This window comes from Gavialis gangeticus, unplaced genomic scaffold, assembly GCF_001723915.1.
Source record: "Gavialis gangeticus isolate Ggan-Ray unplaced genomic scaffold, GavGan_comp1, whole genome shotgun sequence".
In the NCBI taxonomy this organism is placed as follows: Eukaryota; Metazoa; Chordata; order Crocodylia; family Gavialidae; genus Gavialis; species Gavialis gangeticus.
In genome coordinates, this window is record NW_017729019.1 from 6,503,858 (window position 1) to 6,527,478 (window position 23,621).

Here is a 23,621-nt window from a genome sequence, read left to right on the forward strand (position 1 = left end):
CTGCCCGGGCCCGGCGGCGGCGGCGGCGGCGGCAGGGCCCCGCGGAGTTGAGGGCAGAGGGGCGCTGCTTGCGCCCGCCTCCCCATGAAGTCTCCGGCAGATCTTTCCGCGGACAAAGTTTGCCCTTCGCTTGGGAGATTTGCAGGTGAGCCAGCTGGAGAACAAGTGCCCCCCGGCTGATCTGCCCCTGAGCCCCCGGACCGGTGTTTCTTGTCTCTCTCGTCCTTTTTCAGACCGGCAGACGCCCTCGTGGTGGTTGCTAGTTGACCTGGGGAATGCCTGTCCCCCGCTGAAAGTCCCTAGCCCGAGGGGAGGTGTTTCTAAATCAGGGTGCCGAGGACTTCAAATGGCCTGGCTGCTCCCGGGCGGTGGGTTTGCAATGGTGCTTGTCACTGCAACTGGGAATCAGCTGCTGCTAGTTACCCCCTGTCCTGGAAGTTAAAAAAACCAGAGGGTAACTAGCTTTCCCCCTGTCAGTCTGTCCATTCGGGGAGTGTAGGACAGTGGCCGTGGGACGGGATCCACGGAGGGAGTGTGGGTCTTCAGGCGAGTCTGAGTGGCTCAGCCCCGTCCTGTTTCATTTTACCTAGGCTGGCATCCCCGTGATGGAGTCCCTTTCTTTGCTTGCTCAGACACCTAGGCCAGAAAATGTTCCCGACAAGCAAAAGCTGTTCTGACCCGTGGGGAAAAATAGCCCGACTTGAAGCTGCACATCCCTTATAAAGGGATTTGCCCATCCAGCTCTGGCATGTGGGCAGCAAGTTAAAATAGAGCAAGTCTTTCAAATTGTTGTTGGTTTGAGAGGTTTAATTTTGTCCGTGGGATCTAGCACGGGGGGCTCTGCTGCGAGGGGGGAAGGCGTAACGATGGGAGCACCATGAATCTAGTCTTCCAGTGGGTTTATTTTTATGTTGGTTATTTGTTTAGGGGCCCAGAGCACCGGTCCAAACTCCCAGGTTTCACACTGCTTGGGACTGAGACCTCTCAGGCCCAGTGGCAGGCGCGAGGGTTAAAAGCGACTTGGGGGGCAGCGTGAGGAGAGGGGGGCTCAGAGAGTTGGTAACGTGCTATCGGGCTTTTCAGCTTAAGGTCGCTCATTCACATCACCCTTGTGTGACCGGTGGGTCCCAGCTCTCTTCCCGTGGACCCAGGATACCACTACAGTTGGCTCCATCAAGGCCGGGAAGGTTGGGCTCCTGTCATTCCTCCCCCGGGGTGTGTTGGTGGCTGGAGCTGTTCAACTCAGCTGTTCCCAGACTGTGGTCGGTGGCTTCCTTCCCACTAGATCGCCTAGTGAGCTATTTGGAGACGCGCGCATGGGGAGAGGAGCGCTCCATCAGGGAACAAAGCAGCCTGCAGAACCCAAAAGCCAGCGCTCTGAACAGCCGAGCGTGCAACATCCTGAGTTCGCCAGTGCAAAGTGGATGGAGCCCTGCTTTGTCTGGATGCCGCGATGGCATGTTCCTGTTTGCTCTAGCTTATTGCAGTAGGAAACCTTAGGATAGTTTTTTGTTTGACTTGTTTTGTGCGTACATGTAATTGGAGAAATCAGACGGGCTTATATTACGTTGGAGACTGCCTTCCACAAAAGGGTGCTGGACAGATTGCTTTTCGAGTTCTCCTATGGGTTTTTTCCTTCCCCGTCTCTTAATACGAAAATCTTTTGGTTTCAATTCCCACAAAAATGTAGTTATTTAAAAATACCCAAAGAGGGGCATTATCATGGTTGAGACATTGCCCCCTACACATTAAAAAACATGGGTAAAAAGCCAGCGCTGCTCTTGCTTAGTTTGGACTGTCTGCTGAGCGCAGAACAGAGCTGGGCTGAGAGTTTTTTGATGAAACATATTCTCAGCTAAAAACATTAAAAATGAAACTTTTCCCAGGAAGTCTCAGTGTCAAGAACATTTTTATTCAAATAAGGCTTTTCAGGTCCAGGCTGGCATTTCTGGTGCAAGTGAAAGCCGTTGTGGTGGTCCGTTCAGGCACTTACCGTGATATTGGAAAGGGGCAGAAAAGGATTTTGAATGTGGGTCTCCTATACTGCACTTAGGTGGCCAAACCCCCAGGCTCTTGCCTATCCTAGAGTTTCACACTCTCTTTTGTTTTTCTCTCAAGAAAAAAAAAAAAAAGAACAATGCAGCTTGGAAAGATTTTTGGTTTCTTTCCAATGCAAAATAAGATTTTTTTTTTTTCAAGATTTTGAGTTTTTGCAACTTTCCATTTTTCCATCCAGTTCTAGTGCAGTACAGATCGCAGAAGAGAGAGACAAACTAATGCCCCCCAGCCATCCAAGAAATTATCCCAAGGCAATGAGGCATTAGCTGCATTCATCATCTCCTCTCCTCCTTTGGAAACTATCCCCTTATGAGCCGACTGTGCTCTCTGTTGTATGCTGTAAAGCTGCCGCTGACTTCATTGATTGCTGCGTATCTCGGGCCAAATTTTGTCCCGCACTCTAATGAGCCTCTAATCATTGGATCCTGCTCATGCCTGGCTGGGAAGCTGTGGGAGTGCCGCTGTCATTGCAAACGGGAGGAAAGTTGGCAGCGCCGGAGGCAGCAACTTTTGGAAATTTTGCTGTTGTTTGGAAGCCCTCCCTCCCACTCTGCGCTTTATCCACCTGCTTTAGCACCATATGTCCAGACCTGGAACGGGTCCAGCCCTAAACAATGGCCTTTGGTCTGCATGAGTTCCACCAGTTCAGGGATAAAGGCAGGAGCAATAATAATAATGAAAAAGGGCAGGGGTTGGGATTGGGGGATGGATGTCAGGACAGACTGCAACGGCTGCACTTCACCCTGGCGGGTCTCAGCGGTGTCCCGACTGTTTGGGTGGATCACTTTAAAAAAAAAAAAGAGCAGGAAACTTTGTGAGTGAATCTTATGACTGACTCAGTAAAGTATGTGCTATGGGGGGCTGTACGGATTGGGACCTTGCCCTTGTGCCCTAACCATCACCTGGATACTCAAGTGATGCCCGTTTCTCCCCTGGCTTTGCAAAGCTGAGCCAAGGAATTTTTCTTCTGCTGGAAAGCGGTGGCTACTTTTCCCTTTGATAGGAGGGCGGCTGTATTTCCCCCTTTTCCAGTCCCCTCCCTCCAGCTGTGTTTTCTGCTTGGACCCTGGTTTGCAGCTTTGTCACTGCAGAATGCAAAGCGGGAGATGGAGCTGAAATGTTTGAAATTCTGCCTCCCCGTAATTTACTGCTCCATTACCAACCAGGCCTGCCTTGGGCATGCGACTGTTGTAAATGGTGCCGTCCCGGGCTGCCTCCCCCCACCATGTGCCCCTGGGGTCTCTTAGGAGAGCCGGGCAATGACAGAATATGGCTGATCATGATGACAGCCTTGAACCATCAGGAAAATTTACTAGTCCACGCAGCAGATCTGTGCGCCTGACTTTTCGTGAGGATTGGTGGCAGTGGTGAAAAAAGCCTGGTAACAGTTCTCTTGTTTCCTGGAGGGGGAGAAGACAGGCCAACAGAAGGAGCTGGAGGAGTATTGGGCAGCGGAGGGTGGAAATGGAGAACATCCCCTTACTCTGGCCTGTCTCGGAAGAAGATCAAGCCGGAAGTAAGAACTGGATCTGGTGTGAGCAGCAGTGTGTGAATTAACAAACACCATCCTGGGTTGGCTTTGCTTGTAGCAACTGGTGCAAATTTGAGTTGTTTATTTATATATGCAATTCACTGCTGCATTTTCTCTGGTTGGAAGCTAGGGTCAGGAAGCAAAGCCTTTTAGACATTAAGTCCAGCCTGCCCCATGTGGTTTACCTGCGTGAGCAGAGCAGGACCAGGTGATGTGGTGGCAAGACCACCAGTGGCCTCTTAGTCCTGGCCGTTTCCCTCTGGTAGATCTGCCCAGCTTGCTCCTGTGGCCGTACAGCTGAGGGCAAGCAAAACTCGGGGGGCATCCGAACCCCAAGTCTCCGGGCTCGGGCCTGCACGTTGGATGCCTGCCAAAGGATTTGGAGGAATCTGAAAGCCCCAGGCTGGGGTGGAGGATACTTGCTGGTAGCAGGGCCACGTACGGTTCCTTTGAACGATTCAAATGGACTTGGACCTGATTTGGCTTATTGGACCTCGGACACGAAACATTTTCCTTAAAAATAAAATTAAAAAAAGATTGGCATGTACAACAGAAAGCAGACTTCCCATGACCTCGTTAAGCAGAGTACACGGTGCTTTGGTGCCTGCTGTTGTACTATAGTGGTGGAACTTAGCAACCAATCAGGATGGGGCCCTATGTGCTAGGTCCTGGACAAATAGTTAATGGCAGTGCCTTCTGCTGCGGTCTTGCAGTCAGGCTTCCTGATGAGCTGCCCCTAGGAGCCTCAGCTGCCAATGGGTGGCTGGTCACTCAGGCTGGAGAGTCCAAGGGGTCTGGATGTAAAGTCAGCCCCTGGTGCCTTAGGCCGTGGAGGCTGGAGTAGTTGTAGCGGCTGTGTTGCCTTGGAAGGATTTTAGACTGCCCACTTCTGACTCTGCAAGACGAAGGACTTCTCTGATCCACTCGGGGCAGGCCCAGGAGCTGGGAGGTGATCCGTCCTAGTCCTGTTGCTTTCTGCATGAGGGTCGCGGTGCTGCTTTGGCATGAAGCCGTGCCTTGGACCAGCGGTTTTCAAGGCGTGGGGTGCACATCCCTGGGGGGGTGTGAAGGAACATTGCGGGGGTGCAGCGCAGGGGGGCACGGGCAAGAAATTTGCAAGTAGCTGGTGCTACTGCAGCCTCGTGGGGGCATGCGGGGGTGGAGAGCCCCGAGCAGGCTCTGCCAGCGTGCCTACAGGGCCAAGGCAGGAGGTGCTGGAGCTGCGGCAGGTGGAGCCCGCTCAGCCACGCCAAGCCAGGCAGAGTTGTGGCAGCTGCTAGGCTGAGGGGTGCCCTGTGCCTGGCTGCACTGCTTTTCTTGGGCGAGGGGGGTGGCGGGGTGCAGACAAAATTGTAACTCAAAGGGGCTCAGCTCAAAAAGTTTGAAGACTGTTGCCTTAGACCCATTGCTGGCCAACAGGCATGAGTGGCTTGACCTTCCAGATGGAGATGCAGAGGCTTGGAGAGCCTCCACTCTGTTAACCAATGCATCAACAGGGCCCAGCTGGAGTGTGCCAAGGAGCTGTGTGGCTAAGCAGTGAGTTGGCCAAGCCTGTGCTGGGCTGAGAGCTCAGGCCCCCTGAAGTAGGGAGAAAGAGTGAGCCATGAGTGAGCCTTCCCTCCTCGGCATCAGGCACCTGTTGAGCATGACTGTACAGCAGCCAGGCAGCCACGGGCACAGTGGCACATGCCTGGTTGAAATAGGAGCTGCCAGGCACCTCCACTGGCTCCCCAGGCCTGTCGCAGATTGTCCTGGTGAAGCACTAGAGCAATCAGTGGTGGGCAAAGGAACACAATGGGAGCAGCAGGGAGCCAAGGTGTGAGCCAGGAACCAGGAAGGAAGAGACACATCTGGGCTTTGCCGGAAGAGGAGATGGGAGATGTTGGATGCCAAAGTGTGAGACCAAATGCAGGGATCTGGCTTGGGTAAGCCTGGATGGAGGACTTAGTGAAGGAGAGGTATGTGTGTGTATGTGGTTCTGGGTGCTGTACCGGAGGCCGAGTCTCCTGTCTGGCAGTGTGAAGCCCTTTTAAAATGGGAGAACGTTTATACCCATTTTGCAGGGGTGTAGGTTGTAGCAGTGTTTATCTAAGGACATAGGCAGACAAGGTTCTTTGGGTGACTCTGATATCTTTTATTAGACAAACTTAAATAGTTGGAGAACAATTTTTAAGCAAGCTTTCGGGTTCAAAAACCCTTCAATTGTGCCTATACCCATTTTGAGCTCTCTTTACTCTGCCGGTGCAAAGTGACCTGGGCATCACTGAAAAGGAGGCCCCAGAGCTGGAGTCGGTGTTGCCAACTCTTGATTTTTTTTTTTTTTTTTTTTTCTTATGACTCTCATGAAGTTGGAGGGGTTTTTCTTTCTAAGTCCCCTGGAAATCACAGGGGTGGGGGAAGGTCCTTAGCTGTCAGTCACAAAAGGAAAGTGCCTAGGATTCGGGGAAGTGTGGACCCTCTAAAGGCTTGAATGCTAAAGAGCAAATACATATTATTTTCTTTCTTTCTTTCTTGCCTGCCTTCTTTCTTTTCTTTCCTACTTTCCTGTTTTCTTGCTTTCTTTCTACACGTGTGTGTGTGTGTGTGTGTGTGTGTGTGTGTGTGTGTGTGCGCGCGCCTGCTCAGTGACCACTGTGAAGTACATGAGCACAGCGACTGTTGCTAGAAGAGGTGGAGGGCGGGTGCTGCACTGAGATCATTGCAGAAAGCTGCCTCTGTGGACAAGGCCAGGGGTTGCCTGGGCTCCTGGCTGGCACTCAGCATTTATTACCTCTGCTGCACTGGAATGCCAGCGGCCCTGCTCTTTGCTTTTGTTCCAAACAATAGCAAGCCCTGCCCTATTGTTCCACCTTGCTCTCCCAGCAGGAAGGAGAGTCCCCTGGGGCAAGGGGTTTGCACACCAGCGTGCCTGAAGTTTGGCTACAGGAGGAAATTTACTGGCAAAACCCAGCGGTATAATTATGCAGTCTTGTGTGGACACCCTTAATCTGCAGTAATTATGCCAGGCTAGTGCTGCTGGTCAAGTCCCCTTCAATCCAGCGTGTGGCTATTTTGGAATCTGATCTGCTAGTTGGTGCAGCGATACCAGCTCCAGGGAGGAGAGGGGCATTGCAAAAGGTGATGGCTGTTAACGCCAGGGAGATTCTTTGGGCATGGCTAAGTCAGCTTTCTTTTCTGAATGAGCAAGCGTAGAGTTGAGGACACAGTCCACGTGCATGCAGGCTGTGCTACCAATGGAGGGTAATAACCATTTTTGCCTGGAACTAGCACCTTTCTTTTAAAGAGCTCAAGATGCCTCATGAAGAAGTGGGGGTATAGGATGTAGCTCCCGAAGAAGTGAGCATCACACCCTCCTTGTGAATAACAGCTCCATTGTACAGGGGTCTCATTGTGCTGTTGTATGCCACAAGAAAGGTTTTTTGGCAGTATTTTTTGCTGGACGAGCTAAGTAGCTGAGAGAGAAGTTTGACAAGCTTTTGGACACAAAGGCACCGACTGCGTCATTGGCACATTGAGAGAGAGCACCAGACAAACCTTGCTTCTTGCCTTTTATAAGGACAGAAGGTGAGGCCCAGTGGTGCCAAAGGACTTCCTCAAGGCAGCTTGTGGCAGGGCTGAGACAAAACCCCCTCTGCCCTGTCTCCTTGACCGCAAGCCGGACCGTTCTCACTTGTAGATGAGCTCTGAGAGAGACGCAGGGTGGCTAGTGCAGATGAGGAAGCATCTTGTGGTGCCATAGGGTGGGTGTCTGGACCAGCAGGGTGCAAAACCATAACCACAGGCTGGTGTGTCCAGCTCAGCAGCACACTCAAAGCTGTGTGGGAAACGCTGCCTTTTGGGTGCACTGCTGCTTTTCTTGCTGAGCAAGAAAAAGGGCCTGTCTTGGAAGCGGGGGAGACGACTGATGGATGGGGACAGTGTGTTGCGTGGTGGTGTGAAGCCATTTAAGGCGTACGCCCTCATTAACCACTGATGTTTGCTGGCCTTGTTTGTAACCCAGAAAACCTCCAGCTGGGGGAGGAAGGCGGGGGGGCAGGAACATTACTTTTCTCCTTTTGGCCTGTAGGGCTGGGGATAGCCCTCCCCTCTCATATGCACCCTCAGGACTGGGTTTAGGAGCTCAGCAGCCTGGAGTCTCAGGTGAAGGCGGCTGAGGCATGCAGCAGGGTAGAGCGTATCGTGCATATTGCAAACACACTGTGTGTGTGTGTGTGTGTGTGTGTGCGCGCATGCGCGCGCGCGTGTGCAGGCATGCATGCGTGTGTGTGTAGTTGAGCTGCACATGTGGTCTGAGGTTGGAGTGGGGCAGGGAAGTGTGGGGGACTCAGGCTGGCTCAGGGCTTTGCATAACTGATGCTCCCTAGACCAGGGGCTGGCAGTGTTTTCGGGCCAAGTACCAAAAACATCTGCAACCTCGACTTGTTAAGATGTTGGTGTGCTGGGGTGGATGGCAGGGGAGATGCAAGAGGCCCAATCCTTGTTGTGGCAGTGCAGCCCCAGCCCCTTCCCACCATCTGCCCTGCGGTGTGTGTGCAGCCGCTGCCGGCTGCAAGCCAGGCCAGGGCTCCATGGACCCCAGTGCAGCTGTTTGCTGCCTGCCACAGCCATCCTGGCCTCTGGACAAGTCCCTGCCACCCGCCAGGGAGCCCGGGCTGCTCACAGCAGGCAGCGAGGAGGCTTCAAGCAGCTGCCCCAGGGTCTGTCGAGTCCCAGCCTGGCTCGTTGCTGGCAGTGGGTGCGCTTCTGTCTTGGGGCAGGCAGTGGGGAAGGGCCTGGGGCTGCGCTGCCACAACACGGATCAGGCCCCTCGTGGTCTTCGGGGCTCCAAACCTCTCCTCCTGGCCGAGCAGCTCAGAGGCAGCGGCAGGCAGCTTGGCAGCTGCGGCATGACGGCTGTGGCGGCCACGTGCGAATTTGCCAGGCTGGCGTTAAATGCCTTCACTCGCTCTCATCCTTCCCGGGTCCCTGCCCTCCCCACATCAACAACTGGTGTAAACAGAGCTCTGAGTGTGTGTGTGTGTGCACACAAAGCAACTGTGCCTGCCCACAGGCTCCACTCAAACAGTCCCCGGGCGGGAGTGCCAGGCTGAGGCAGGTGTAGGCAGGGACTGCCAAAGTCCTTTGCTGCAGGGAACAGGCTGCAGGCCGCACGGGGATAAATAAGGACACACCGGGGAACGGAGTGGCAGAGGGGGAACAGGTGCCTCAGGAGCCAGAGAGACACAAAGAGCCTCTTGTCCGCTAGCCAGGACTGGGGAACAAAACCAATAAGCATGCGGCCAAGCCATGGGCAAAGCCCAGCCCATCTCAAACAAAGCCGAATGGCTGCTTCCTCACTTGAAAGTCGCTGCGTTGTTTCCTTGTGCATGCTGTGCTGCTCCCTTTGGCTTCCCAAGGCCCCTTCCCAAATCCCATCCGGCCTGGCTGGGTGCACGAGGTGCCCAGCCTGAGTGGAGGCAGATAAGGCTCAAGCGTGGAGCCAGGAACGGAGAAGTCAGCAACGCAATGCAGACAGACGCTGGCTAAGGATCTTGCCCTGCGTGTTCAGACCCCATTCACCTTCATGGTACAACTCCATTAGGGGCCAGACTTGCACTCTAGGGCAGGGATTCCCAGCCCTCAGGCTGCAAAGGGTTGGCTGCCGGTCCGCAGGTGGGATGGCAGCGAGACCGGAAGTGACCACGGATCAGCAAAGTGCAGATCGGCAAACTATGGACTAGAAGTGACTGGCATGCTGCAGACCGGCAGCAACCCGTTGTTATATCGCGTATAAAAAGGGCTGGCTGCCTGCTGACAGTATGCCCGTCACTGCTGGTCCGCAGCTTGCCAGTCCTCAGCATAAGCCCCCCCTGCTTACGTTTCGACTCCCAAACTCTGGCAGGTTGCACGCCGCCAGTTTAAGTACCACTGGTAAATTTTTCAGTTCACCCTTAAGTACCACCAGCACATTTTTTTCATATAAAGTAATTATAATAAATCTGTTAACATGTAGGTACCACAGATTGGAAACCACTGCTCTAGGGGATCTAGAGCACCTTTGAAACAGGGGAGGTAAGGGGCTGAGGTGGGATTTGTAGATGTGAATCTCCCAGCTGGTAAGTGTGAATCTTCCAGCTCAGGCCTGACTCCTAGCACCATTTCTGCAGAAAACCCAACACCTTTGGCTTTTTGGTACAGCTGGGGACTGGTGACACTTTGGCGCTAACAAACCCTGTCCCCCTCCTTCCCTGGCTCCCATCCTGACTCAGTTTGACCTTGCACAGATTCCTGCTGGCTCCTAGGTGTGGAGGTGATGGGCTGATATGTGGGGGTGCCAGGAGGGCTGCAAGAGGCAGTTCCCTTTGCAAACATGAAAGCAAATGCAAAGAACACATTAAAAACCTTAGGGGAGCAGGGTGAGATTGCAAGGTTTGCAATGCAAAGGTGCTGTGAGCTGGGGCCAGAGCCTTCTCTTGCTGCTGTAGAGGGTAAGATTTTTATTGTGGTTTTAGCAGCCCTAATGGGACTGTGGCACGTTCTTCCTTCCTGCCTGAGGTGCTCTGTATTTAGCATCTGCCTATGGATGGCCTGTACTGTCATTGCAATGGAGCTGGGATAGCAGCACCAACTGTGTCAGGTTGTTGGGAGTCCACAGGGCACTGGGCTTTTTAGAGCATCTCCATCAAAGTGAGCTGGAGTTTGAAATCCCCAGAAATTCAGTAGGAACTGGCAGGCTCAGTCGCTAAATCCCAGCCCTAGCCATCCTGACCAGACTCTCGTAAGAGTCTCATGGATGCACGTGGGACTGGCATGCTAAGTCCTGCTGTTCCTTGAGACCGGCAGGGCTGCACCTGGGGCAGCACACTGGCTTGTGGAAGACCGACAGGTTTAGCCAGGCAGTTTGGATTTGATCAACTCGAAAGGCCATGGCTGGCATCTGGGTATCTATTATGCCCATTAGCAGCTCCCTTAACAAGTCTAAAGGTGGTTTTTAATAAGAGTCCACCTGGGAAGCTCAGGTTGGGACTGGAGAGCAAGAGCCATCCACATGGTGCAAGCCAAACACTCCCTGCATTGAACCCTGGGCACCTTGGGCCACTCGCGTGGCTGTTCAATGAGAAGGCAGAGCAAAGCCAGGCTTCAGGAGCTTTCCTTAGAGGCCTCCCAGTGCCAGCCCTGGTGTTGCTTAGCACATGAGATCTAAGATCTTTCCTGCCCAGGGCAGAGAGTCGGACTAGATGATCTGCTCAGGTCCCCTCCAACCCTACTTCTATGAAACGATAAGAGGAATGGAGCTCGAGGTCTTTCTTAGCAAGTGGGCAATGGTTCCCCCTGGATAACGGGTTACAGCTGAACAGACCCCAGTGCACTGAGCCACCATCACAGTCTTTTCCTTGAGTAAGAGAAAAGTTGGTGCATGGCTGTCACGGCAGCTACAATCTGTTGCTGAAATGTCAAAGCTACGCAGCAGCTGGGATGTGGCATTATCCTCTGAACTGAACTTGTGCAGGGTGCCTCAGGACTGAGGCATTTGCTGCTCATGGCAGCTGCTTCGGATGAGCTTGCCTTTTCAGCCTCGTTGTCTCGGTCTCTAGGTAAGCGGGCAGCTCTTCAGGCTTGTGGTTTTACTGCCATCATATTGCTCTCCCTTTCTGCCCTCCAAGGGGCCCTGCCATCCTGAGTATCTTCGGGGAGAGCAGTCACCATGTGTTGCGACGGGATGTTCAGAGGCTGTCGTGAATGCACTGCCTGTGGTTTCTGGGTGTCCCATTTGTGGTAGCTGGGCTCTGAATTTCTTTCAGAGGGTGCTGACAACCCCTGCTTTCATGAAGGACAGAGCTCAGGTCCAAGGCAGGCCAATAAATGGAGGTGGCTGACAAAATCCAGTGGTGCTCCCTGGAAATAAATGGCTTTCCTGTCTCCTAGAGTGGAAGCCAAGGATTTGGGAAATGGCTGAGGACAAGACCCCAGGGGAAGACTGAAGATGTTGGGCCTGGTTAGTGCACTTCCTCTATTTGGTTGACCAATGCCATGTGCTGGTTTCAGACATGGGGCTGCTTGTTGGCTCTGGATGATACTGTAACCACGGCCGAGTGTGGACTCAGGAGCAGGAGAGGAGGTGGGGCAGACTGGGAGAGCAGTGCATTGGCAAGGACAGGTGCAAGCTTGAGTGTTGGACACTTGCTCAGTCTGTTGCTCCTGCTCGGTGGCTGTGCTCTCCATAGCTTTGCTTTCATGTGGCCGAGCAGCTGCAATCCCACCGGGCAGCTATCCCACCAGTGCTCGCACCACATAAGGCTGCAGGACAGGCCCCCTTTGTGCTTTTGGGAGTGTATCTGGCCAGGGGCATGAGGTGTTCTCTTTGCAGCTGCCCCATGGCAGCCTCGCTCGAAGTGAGACCTTCTGGGGGTGACAGTAGCTGCCCCACAGAAGGAGAAGGGTCGCTTTGCAATGGCTTGGGAAAGGGATGCGCTATCCAGCATGGGCTAACGGGATGGGATTAAGCAGGGGGAAGTTCAGGAGGCCTGTCCAAGCGGTAAATCTGTCTGTGTCTGTAATATGTCCAGCACCTTTCGTCCAAGCTCCTCCAAACCCAAAGAGCCAAATCCGCAGCTGGTGGCTCTGTGGAAGCTAGCAGAGCTGTGTGTGTTTACCGTGCCAGAGAGTCAGCTTTTAAAATCTCACCACTCCCTGGTGAGGCGGGTAAATAACATCCCCTGAGGGGAATTGAGGCACGGAGGGGAAGTGACTTGACCAGGTAATGCAACAAGTCGGTGGCAGAGCCGGAGATAGTCCCCAGAACTGCCTTCCCCGCTTACTTTCTGACTCCCAACCTAGACCAGACCCTACTGGCCTGGGAACCAGTGCTGCACTGGCTTCTTGCGGGGGGGGTGGGCATAGGTTGACTGACTTGTTACGTCTCTCCCAGCCATGACTTCTTTGCAGTAGAGTCAGGCCTTCTGGGAGCCAAGCTGACCGAGCTGCAGCGTTTGCTTTAAGCCTGTGCTTCAAGTTCTGCCTCATGTGGTGTCCCACGCAGCTGACTTCTTGCAGCGCTCAGCTAGCCCCCCCGCCCCGTGCTGTTTAGTTCTCAGAGGTGTGTGGGGTAGGAAGACATCTCTCCGTCAGATGAGATTAGTGCCTGTGGTGATGAATTGGGTGGGGAGGGGGGCACGGGGGGAGGCCCGACATCTTGCCCCCTTCTTCGTACAATGGGAACATAGTGTTTATGAACAGCTCGAGGCAAACCAGAACCTCGGTCTGCCTGGAAATGCTGAGCGAGCGCGATCGGGTGCACACACAACAGGGAGATTGGACTCTGAGATAGGTGCAAGCACTGCTTTTGGGTGGGGGAGTGGGAGGCAGCCGACAAAAACAAGGGTCGGCAATAATAGCTCTCTGTCTGCCCTCCGGTGCCCGCATCACCCTTGGCGTCATTGTTCAACCTGTTCATCTCGCCGCACCGCCAGTGCTAGGTAAGTTGTTTTGCTGATTTCTTTTCCTTCCTGCATCCCTTGTCCTGGCTCACCCCAAAGCCCGTGGTGTGTTTTGGCTGCTGTGTGTTTATAGGAAAGGTGTGTGTGTGTGTTTGTGTATTAAAAAAGCAGGGAGCCCTAATCCATCACTCAGCTATAAATTGCCTGGACTTTCTGCAGGATAGCACTGGGGTGAGCCATTGAAAGAGGCCAGAGAAAACTGCAGCTGGGAGAATAAGTTGGGAGGAAGACAGGGATTTATTTATTTATTTTTTAAATATCTGTTGGCTTAGTATATGTTTCAAGTGCCAGATCCTTGGCTGGTCTAAGGAGCAATTGCTCCTTCAATGCTCTATGGCAGACATTGGCCACTGTGATATAGATGTGCAGCACCTAACACGATGGGCCCTGAGCTGGACTTCAGGTGCTGCAGTACAAGAAGTGTTCAGCGATACTGAGTTGGGGAGAAATTTTTAGATTATTTCTAATTTCTTTTTTTAATGACTGAAAAATATTCTTTTCCCCCTCAAAAAAAAATTATATGCTTTTTCTTTTATTTTTTTTCCTCCATCAAAATTGGAAACCGCGACAAAACAAACCTTAAATAAAACACAGCAAATCACTTTGGGTTTCTTTTTTGGTGCTTTCCATATTCCCTTTCTTTCCCTTCTTCCTCGCTCCGTTTGTTTTCTGTCCATTCTCTCTCTCTTATTATATTGTATTTTATTTTTTTATAGTTAAAAAGGCAGAGAGAGAAGGCAAGGAAAAGGAACACAAAAACTCATACAAAATGTTTTCAAAACCTTAGAGAGCAGGGTTTTATTGGGGGGGGTTGACTTTTGAAAACCTAGGATGCATTGTTTTTCCCCCTCCCCTATTAAAGTCCCATTTATTTTTCAAGCAAAAAGTTTTTGATCAGTAATTTTAAAGCTCTTTTCTCAGTAACCTTGGTTTTTGCAACAGCTGTCACCACGACCAACTTTAATGGAAATAAGGCCAGTTTATATCAGAGGAGGATCTGGCCCAGTTTTAGGGGAGAAGGGGAAACGTGCAAGACTGTAGGGCTGCACAAAGAACTGGGCGTATTGATTCATCCATTCACATTTTATTTTGTGTATTTTAACACCGCAGCTCCTTCTCAGGTTAACGATTCTCCTTTTCCCTCACTTTTCTCCTCATTGCTCATGAAGATTTCACTGAAAAAGTTTGTGAATTTTCCTTTTTTTCCTCTTTTCCACACTCAGTCCTCACGGAGAAAAAAAGTTGTTCTCTCCTGGAGTCTCTCAGCCCCAGAATTACGTTCTCTGCTCGGCGCTCTGGTGCGGGGCCCGTCAACGCCTCCACTATTCATCCATAGCGTTCTCAGGTTTTTGAAGACATTGCTTGCCTTCAAGGAGCAGACCTGGAAAGGATGTAGACAAAATGGAGAGAGTCCAGCAGAGGGCAATGAAAATGGTTGCAGGGCTGAGGGACAGGACTTGTGAGGAGAGGCCGAGGGAACTGGGCTGATTTAATTTAGAAAGGAGAAGACTGAGGGGCAGCCTTCAACTACCTGAAGGATGGTAACACCGAGGAGGGAGCTGGACTGTTCTCAGTGGTGGTAGATGACAGAGCAAAGAGCAATGGGCTCAAGTGGCAGCAAGGGAAATTTAGGTTGGATATTAGGGAAAACTTCCTCACTGGGAGGGTAGCAAAGCACTTTCAGAGAGGTGGTGGGATCTCCTTCCTTGGAGGTGTTTAAGACCCGGCTACATAAAGCCACGACTGGGAGGATCTAGTTGGGGACAGTTCTGCTTTGAGCAAGGGGTTGGAGTAGATGTGACCTCCTGAGGTCCCTTCAACCCTCATTTTCTATGAGTCTGTGATTGGGAATATTATTCCTGCCCCACAGAGGTGTAAAGTGCATTGACTAAATACCAGCGAACCCGGCATCCCTTTTCACCAGTGGGGTTTTGCTGTTCGGAAGATCAAGCTTATAAACGGTTTGTAACAGGCTGACAGTAATGGCAGGATGCTGTTATATGCCCCACCTGATTGTGTGTTATAGGGGGTCACGTGCACAGCGTCTGAAGACGCCATCTCATCTCTTGGCCTCCTGGATCTTCTTACACACTTGATCTTTCCTTCCTGGCACCAACTTTTGTCTCTCCCAGCTTATGAAGAACCCAAACCTTGGTCCTACTTGCCTCTGCAACTGGTACCCCATTTCCTTTGCCTCTTGCATTTAAGGAGCTTGGATGGGAGCCGGCCTTGACAAATGCAGCCTTGTTCCACCCAGTCCTATGCAGAATCCCACTGCAAGGCTGTTTCTTGGCCCACCGCTCTGACCACACCATCCCTCCAGTGCATCCCTGTTTCTCTGTTGCATCAAGCTGCTTGTCTTTACTTTCAGGGCTTTTCCTGGCCTGCCCACATCTTACTTGCCATCTCCTCCTTAGTTCCTGCCTCTGATCAGCCCCATCTACAACATGTTAAATTTTCCAATGAGCAAGCTGGTGCTTTCTCTCACACTTCCCCTCACACGAGAGGAGCTCCCGGCATGCACTCAGAGCCCTCTCATTGTTCTCCTGCAGATCCCGCCATAAAATTCCCTTTTGCTCTGACGCTGACTGTAGCTGCTGGTGTTCTGGGATTTCGGCCCACCAGGCAACCAGTATTGGCTTGCCTCTTCCTCGTGTCTGTCTGTCTGCATCCATCTGTCGTCTCTGTGGGACAGGGATTGTGTTTACCAGGCCCCTATTGTTGAGGATGCTGAGCTCTGAGATGCTCTGATAATACAAATAATCATGAGATTTGAAAGGTCTGGCCTGTAGTTGCCCGTTGATGTGTTGGATTCTGTAATAGTCGGTTAGCTGCATATTAAGGCATCCTTACTTGCGTACTCGCCCTCTGTAAACTACTGTGTGTGGTCTCACCGGAAGGGTGACCTCCTCACATACTACTTTAAAGAAGGTCTAGGCTCTTCAGGGAAAGGCTTGCTGCATCATTAAAAGGATCAATTGACTTCTCTTTAAGTCTTGTGCTGCCATAAGATGCTTGTGAGCAGGCTGGGGGCTGACTGGCTAAGTAGCAGCTCCGCAGAAAAGGGCCTGGGGGTTACAGTGAACAATAAGCTGAATATGGTCCAACAGTGTTGGCCACGGTGCCAACAGTGTGCCCTTGTTGCCAAGTGAGCTAAGGGCATCCTGGGCTGCATTAGTAGGAGCGTTGCCGGCAGATCAAGTACAGTAATTCTTCCCTTCTTTTTGGCACTGGGGAGGCCACATCTAGAGTCCTGGGTCCAGTTTTGGGCCCCCACTGCAGAAAGGATGTGAACAAGTTGGAGAGAGTCCAGCGGAGGGCAATGAAAATGGTTTGGGGGCTGGGGAACATGACTTGTGAGGAGCAATGGGCTCAAGGGAAGTTTAGGTTAGATATTTTTGTGAAATGTTTCTCACTAGGGGGGTAGTAACGCACTGGAAGAGGCTCCCCAGAGCGGTGGTGGAGTCTCCATCCTTGGAGATTTTTAAGACCTGGCTCGACAAAGACTGGGCTGGGGTGATGTAGTTGGGGCTGGTCCTGCTTGGAGCAGGGGGTTGGATGAGATGTGACCTCCTGAGGTCCCTTCAACCCTCATTTTCTCTGGTTCGAAAAGGGAGAAGCTACTTAGTCTGAGCACAAGACAAGGAGGTGGAGAAGATCCCCCGAGGCTTTTAGCCTTGTGGGGAGGCTGTGCAGGGCTGTCTTCACTCTTTAGGGCTTTGTCTGGTTTTAAATAGCTCGAGTGATTGAGCTTCACCCACTTCCTGCTGAGCTCATTCCACTGTCTAATCAATCCCGCTGTCAGGAAGCTTCCCCTGATGGTCTGCCTCAGTCCTTCGCCTCTCAGTGCTACCGTATCTCACCATCCTGGCAAAGGAAAAAGAGGTTGGGTCACATCCTTGACAGCCGTCTGGAGCTCTGCCAGTTGATGCTGTCAAAGGGATGTGTCCAGCTTTGGAACTGGATTTGATTCTCTGCACCACTTTTAAAAACCGCTGGGCAAGTGCAAAACCAAGATCAGCTTGGCTTGTGTTTATCTCATGTCCCTTGTGAATAGGAGGGTCTCCTGCAGCAAAGGCATTTTGCTCTCAGGATAACTTCATTGTCACTAGGGCTTCAGGCGATGACCCACATGGGCACTAATGTCAAAAAAATCATGAGACTTCTTTTTTTTTAAAATAAATGCCGCGTTATTTTTCTTTGCCTTCTGCGTTGACCATTCTCCCTCCTCTCTCTGTCTCATGCCTTGCATTTTTAAGCTCTCAAGAAACCAGCAAAGCTAGACACTCTCAAAAAATCCCTACAACTCTCAGTTTTGATTCATGTCAATAGCATGGACCAGCAGCTGGTGCTTAAAGGAAAAATACTAGAAACCCAGGAAGCTATAGCTGGTAGTGGATCTGAGTTGGCTGTCAGCACAGCCCCTGTGTGTCAAACATCCCTTGGCAGTGCATAGCCTGTAATGACGTTGCACGTGCTGTGTTTAAGATTCTGCCTGGGTTGAGGCCGTGAAGAGTGATGTTGGTTTTGGTAAGGATCTTGATGGCTGTTCACTGCCTCAGGCCACAGGCGTCCGACTAGCTGCATGCAATGCAAAGCGGTTGCAATGCTGGAGTCTAAAATGGATTCTGACGCACACAACATGCACGGAGATCTCCTCCGGGTAGCCCAGGCCTGTCGCCTGCTGGTGTGGGACATCAACTTTGAGCATTTCTTTGTGCACGTGAAGACACAGATTTAGTCCCAGCGTCTTCTGCTGACTCTGGAGAAATGTAGCGAGGGGATGTGGGTGTTTCCAAGCACACGTGGAACGGGAACAGACAGTAAAAACGAAAAGCGTGAGGACAGTGGAAGGCTGGGCTTAGTAAGCTATCTTGGTTGGACAGCCAGGCAGCCCAACTGAAACGTGCTGGTGTGTTGGCTCAGATGCCAATGGGGTGAAATGGCACAGAGTTCATGCACGCTGCCTGCCTTCCCCTTGTAGGGCCAGACCCAGCTTTCGACTCCGGGGGGGCACCAGGCAGGGAGTGAAGGTGTGGGCTCTTCTCCCCTGCACAGTTGACCACGTGCATGAATTCAGTCTAGCAGGGTCTGGACGTGTGCTCTGCTCATTGCCCCTAAGCCAGCAATGAAGTTCAGGTGAATGCGTGCGTCACAGAACGTGGCCTGCCCCTGGTGTGCCACCCCAACCTGCCTTCTTCAGAGGCTGCTGGTTGCTGTATAAGCAGTTCTCCTGGGCGGTATGCAGCATTTCTAACACAACACATGCCTCCCTGCCCGGTGCCAGCACTGAAATGATTGAATAATTCAGAGCAGGGACCTTGCCACTCTCATAAACTTTGGGAGAGAAAATAAAACAGTATCGGCTGCTAAATGAAATGGAGGGTCTGCACCTGCAGGGCAAGGAGAAGTGACTTCTGAGCTGTCCTTCGGGGTGAAATAAAGGACTTTGTGTATCCTCAGGCAGGTCATTTAATCTCTGCGCACATCATTGGAACTGAAGGCTATTGCCAATCTTGGAGCCTCTCCTGGTGCCCATCACCGCAGTGCCTGGGCTTCTCCTTGCAATGCTCCCATGAACGATGGAGGTGCTGTAGTCCGGATGGGGACATGAATCATGAAAGCACTGTGTGATGTGACTAAAGTCACACAGGAAGTCAGGCAAGCCGGGGCCTCGGACTGGGAGTTTTTCAAGTCCTGAGTTGGTGTCTTAACCACCTTGCTGGGGTGTTATGCAGATAGATACGTTTGTGATTAGGAGCTGTGTCAGAACTATGGACAGATTGGCTGTCTCATAACTTAGCAGCCCATAATCATAACCAGCAAGGACCGGAGGGGCAGCAAGCAACCGTGGCTTTGGGGGTGGCTCTTTCTGTAGTTGACTGCACCCTCCTCTGCAGGTTTCCCTTGAGTTTCCATGACGCTTGTTCCACTGCCCTGGGGTGTTGCTGTTCCACTCTGACCCCACAGGAAAGTCTTAGCAGGGGCACGGAGTGGGTGGCGGGCAGCTTGCACCTATTGCTCTTGGGCTGATTCTGCATCATGGTGACAGATGGGGGAGTCTGCTGGGTTCAGGGTGTGAGGCCAGAGAGGATGCATGGCTCAGGCCTGAAATAGGAGACTCTCTGGAACCATGGGTCCAGATTCTGGCAGTGTCACTGCAGGTTTTGCCCTTCACGGGGAGATAAGTTGAGCTCCTGGACAACAGGATAGCCCAAGGCCTTTCCCAGAGGCTCCCAGCCAAAACCCTTCATCCTTCCCATGCCCTGGATGCTGTGAAGTGTATTGTTCACATGGCTGGCTGTTGCCTCTGCATGCTTCCCTGTCTGTTATTGCTGATGCTGGCTATTTCGAGGCACTGACGTTCTTTAGGATACTTGTGCACTTGAAGGGAAGTATCTTTTGTAACCATGGGGGGGGCGAGGGGAGCCGAGTGCTGCAGCATCTTACAAGACAAGGCCTGTGGTTTCTCAGGTGGTTTGGACTCTCCCGGGCGCAGAGTTTTCTGCAGTGGCGGCAGGTTTGCTCAGGCAGGTGCAGGCGGGGAGCCCTCTGGAGACTCTGAGCTGTCAAGTCAGTCTGGGTCAGGCAGCAAGACAACCAGCAGCTGATGTTGGAGCCGGAAGCATGTATTAGCTGACTTGCTGTTTTTGGGGGGGCTGCCCATTTCCCCTTTGCCCTGAGCACTATGTAGCCGAAACAAGGACTTAGCAAGCCAAGACAGCAGAAGTGTCAGCCTGGGTCTGTACCGGCTGAATTGTTACCATGGTTAAACCAGGCCGGTGGCATTTAACCACCATCAGATCTCTACTTGAAAACCTCTTCTGCCAGCCACCCCCTGGTGCTCAGCTAGCGGCTTTTCCACAACCCTTTATCTGCTTTTATGGTGGCACGTGAGGCCGTTTTCTCCTCCCTGGGTTGTGCGCGCCAGATGCTAGAAGTCACAGTGTGTGTTAAGACTGGCTGGTTGATGGCAATGAAGAGTTTAAGTCCAGGTGGTATGTACAAGAGGCTTCTCCTGCTATATATAGCACCCTGGTTTATGTGGATAACACGGTTGTGGCATGTGCTTATGTTGGGGAGCAAGAGAGAGCACAGCCTGTGTAGCTGATAAAAGTCCTGCTGCTTCCACCAGCAGCTGATGGAGATGCTCCCTTCAGAGAGGGCAGGCCTGTGTTTCTGGAACTGCTGGTTCTGGTGCCATGTACATGGCTAAGCTGGCAGTTTGTTTCCCTGTATAGCCAGTTTTGTTACAGAATCGGTTCAGCATCTGATGTGTCCCCTTCGAGAACAGGGGGACCTATATCTGCCCTTGCAGAAGTGAGAGGCTCTTCACTGCAGTACACTTTGTCTTGAGCAACTTTAATCAAATGTATTCACAGCAGAACGCGAGAGTCCTGCAAAGGCCAAAACCAAGCTTGTAAACTCCCCTGGATCTTAATTTACGGCTGTAGCCAGTTGGCAGACGTCCGTGAGCCTTATTGTTCGTGCTGTGAATTGAAACCTGGTGGAAAACAAGATGACTTTTTTCGGGGTAGTTTTGTGAGTCTGTCTATTTTTTGTTTATTGGGCAGTGCTGTGCTTTTTTGGCCGACTGTCCTGTCCTGAGTAGCTAAGCAGCACAACCGTTGCATAAATGGTATGAAATCACGGTGTGGCCTCGTGAAGAAATGGTGCTCCAGCCCCAAGCTTTGGGCTCAGCTGGGGGGGAGATGATTTAATGTGGGTTTTGCTACTTTGAGCCCAAATCCTGCAATGCTGGCTGATGACACTTCAGCACTGCTGATCCTCAGTTGAAAGTTATTCCGGATGGGGCCACCCTGTGTCCTCCTCACAGGTGTCTCCATTTACAGTCATTCCCATTTCTTTGCCAAGCAAAATATCCCCCCTATTCCCCCAAACTATTTGCCCTGTCGCCAGTGACTCTTAGCCTGGAGTCTGTTGGGGCTGGGCGGCTAAGAGCAGTTAATTTTCCACGTTTCTTTCTGAACGGGTCATTTGTGTCATGTCCTATGGGGTGGGGTCCTTATTGCAGTCTTATCATCTATCAGGCCCAAGACAGGCAGAAGTGTGGGCTCAGTTTTCCTTGACATCTTTGCTTTACTCCACAAAGGTCACCATTTCACTCAGCACGAGAGATTCAATGGTGATGGGGCCCAGTGCTGCCCTAGTGAGACGGGTCCGCTCTAAGCAGCTGCGGCACCAACCCTGGAGAATTCCCAAATCATGAGAGAGGTAAAAATTGTCATCTCAATAGCCAGGGGATGAAGCGTCAAGCTCTTCCCTTCCCCTCTGAGTGCTAGGGACTGGCTTTCCCATCCGCTGCAAGCCGGGACTGTCACGCAAGCGCGGGGCTCCAGCTCTGAGAGTCCAAGAGCGACGCCGAACGTCGTGAGACTTGCACAATACCTGTGAGAGCCGGCAGTGCGCTGACCTCCCAGGAGCGCGGGGGTGTGCGATTCAACGCTCTCCTCCTCGGCCTCGCTGCGGACACGAGGGGTGGAAGTTAGGAGGAAGCTGCCTATTCTTTTGTGTGCTGAGGCACGCCGGGAGGAAACAGTTGGAAACAGCCCCAAAAGGACATACCTCGTCTAGCCGGAAAGCAGCCTGCTTGTCTGGCAGGATACGTGCTATTGTCTCTCCCCTGGTGGCCAGCGGGGATTCCTTGGGCTCTGTTTGGAAGGAAAAAAACTTGCATTTGTCCTATTTTTTCCTCTCCCCTCTCTCGTGGGGGGCATTGAGGTTGCAGCTCGTAGGCCTGGAATGTGGCTTGGGGAGGCGTTTTAAAGGCACCCCATGGCGAGAAGTGTCCGCTGTGTGGGGCCCTGTGTACAGTGGGGCATTGTGTTTTGGAGGGCAAGAGATGGACACACAAGTTTGTGATGCTTCCTGTGAGCATGGCCCCGATCTTCTGCAACAGGAGGTGGTCCTGAGTCATGTGTTGGTGGGGCCTCCAGTAGGTGCTCTGTTGAGGCAGGCTGCAGCCAGATGCAGAGGGATATCTCTGTTTGTCCTTGTCTTGGCACGTGGTTTAAAAATGACCTTGCAGGAAGGCGAGGGTAGAGGCACTTTTCAAAGGGCCAGACATGCTGCTTTGGGAACCATCCCCCAGCAACGGAGATTTTGCAGTGCTATGCCACCCTCATCTTTGCACCCCAGCATTGTCCCCCTTTGGAGCCACACTGCCCCTTCATACTCTGTTAGAGCCCAGCCCAGACTTGGGGTCCCAGTTTGGGCCTGTCTCCCTGTTCAGGCCCAAGGAGAAAGCCATGGACCTACATCTTCCATCTGGAATTTGCCCCACCAAGCTCCAGGGTGGCAGGAGCCAGAATGCCCACCAGTGCCCCATCAGCCAGCCAGCCCATGCTGTGGAGAACATTATTCCTGTACAGGGAAACTAAGGCAGGGCAGTATAGCTATTTCAGCATCTTGCCCCCATTTGACCATCAGGCTGGTGGCAGAGGTGGGAAACAAACCCAGGAATCCAGCTCCCTTGCTGTTCTAGCCACCAAACCCCGTTCCCTGCCTCCAAAAGCCTTTGGCAGGATCCAGCAAGGGCAGGAGGACCCAATCCTTGGGGATTTCTCTATTCTTTTTCCAACATTTCATGGCGTGGGGCTATGAATGCAAACCTAGGCTGGACTGGAAGTGATGAGAGGCCCCCCTTCCCCTTTGGTCTCTCCCCCTTCTCCAGGGAGTCCTCCAGGAATGATTGGCATGGCTCTGGAAAAGGTTTGATGGTGTGGATCAGCTAGGAAGTAACCAGGAAATGTTCTCTGAGAGTGTTAGCACATGGGAAAAGCATCACAGGGACTAGGCAAGGTATAAGGACTAGGTAAGCTGTTTGGTCCATTGACTGCAGTGGTTCAAAGCAAGTGGAAGGAGAGCAGATGCGGAGCAATGGGAGGTGAGTGTGTCTAGGGGCTGGCTGAGATCCCACTCACTGCTCTAGGCTCAATCCAGAGGTCACTAAGGTCAGGAGGCTTGAGCTTCACTGTACTTCACAGGCCACTAGACTACAGCATCTTAGTAACAGGCTCTAAAGAAAATTCCCCTCCAGGCAGCTCCACTCCCCGTGCTACCTTGGGTTGGGACGTCTTTTCAGAGCATCTCACGTGAAGGGTCCCTTCCACCCCAGCCTGCAACTTGTTTTTGGACATTAACAAAGTGTCCCAACCACCCCCATTTTTTTTTCCAACAAGCAACTTTCACCCTCCCTCTCCTGGGATGGGGCCACAGAGAAGTTAAAAGGCCAGATTTTGCAATAGCGTTTTGCACCCACAATCAGGGCCAGATTTTCCGAGCAGCTTGGCTCGCCTCTGAACAAGTGGATGGAAGAGCCCAGCCTGGGGAGTGCAGAGGTTTTGCAAGTCTGTCTCTAACTGTGGCTGAGCCCTCGACAATCGGATCCTGAGATCTTTTAAAAACTGAGCCCTACGTGATTTTCCCTGGGGCAGCTGGGGACAGGCTGAGGTGAAGGTGTGGGCATCCTGACTCTCAGTTGCCTGAAAACTTATTGCCACAGCAACAAATAACTGTGCTTGCCACTCCTTAGA

The 23,621-nt window shown here is 52.2% G+C and overlaps 1 protein-coding gene across 2 annotated transcripts in view; it reads left to right on the top strand.

Annotated features, from left to right (window-relative positions):
• SOX13 (SRY-box 13) overlaps nucleotides 1–23,621 on the top strand; it is an 86,406-nt gene that overhangs the window by 35,871 nt on the left and 26,914 nt on the right. Inside the window, exon 1 of one of the 2 annotated variants that reach the window (XM_019513926.1) lies at nucleotides 47–145. The exons of the other annotated variant lie outside the window; for it this stretch is intronic. The gene's annotated coding sequence lies outside the window, so the exon portion shown is untranslated. Of the gene's footprint in view, nucleotides 1–46; nucleotides 146–23,621 lie in introns of those variants that run through there. 2 annotated transcript variants of the gene reach the window in all.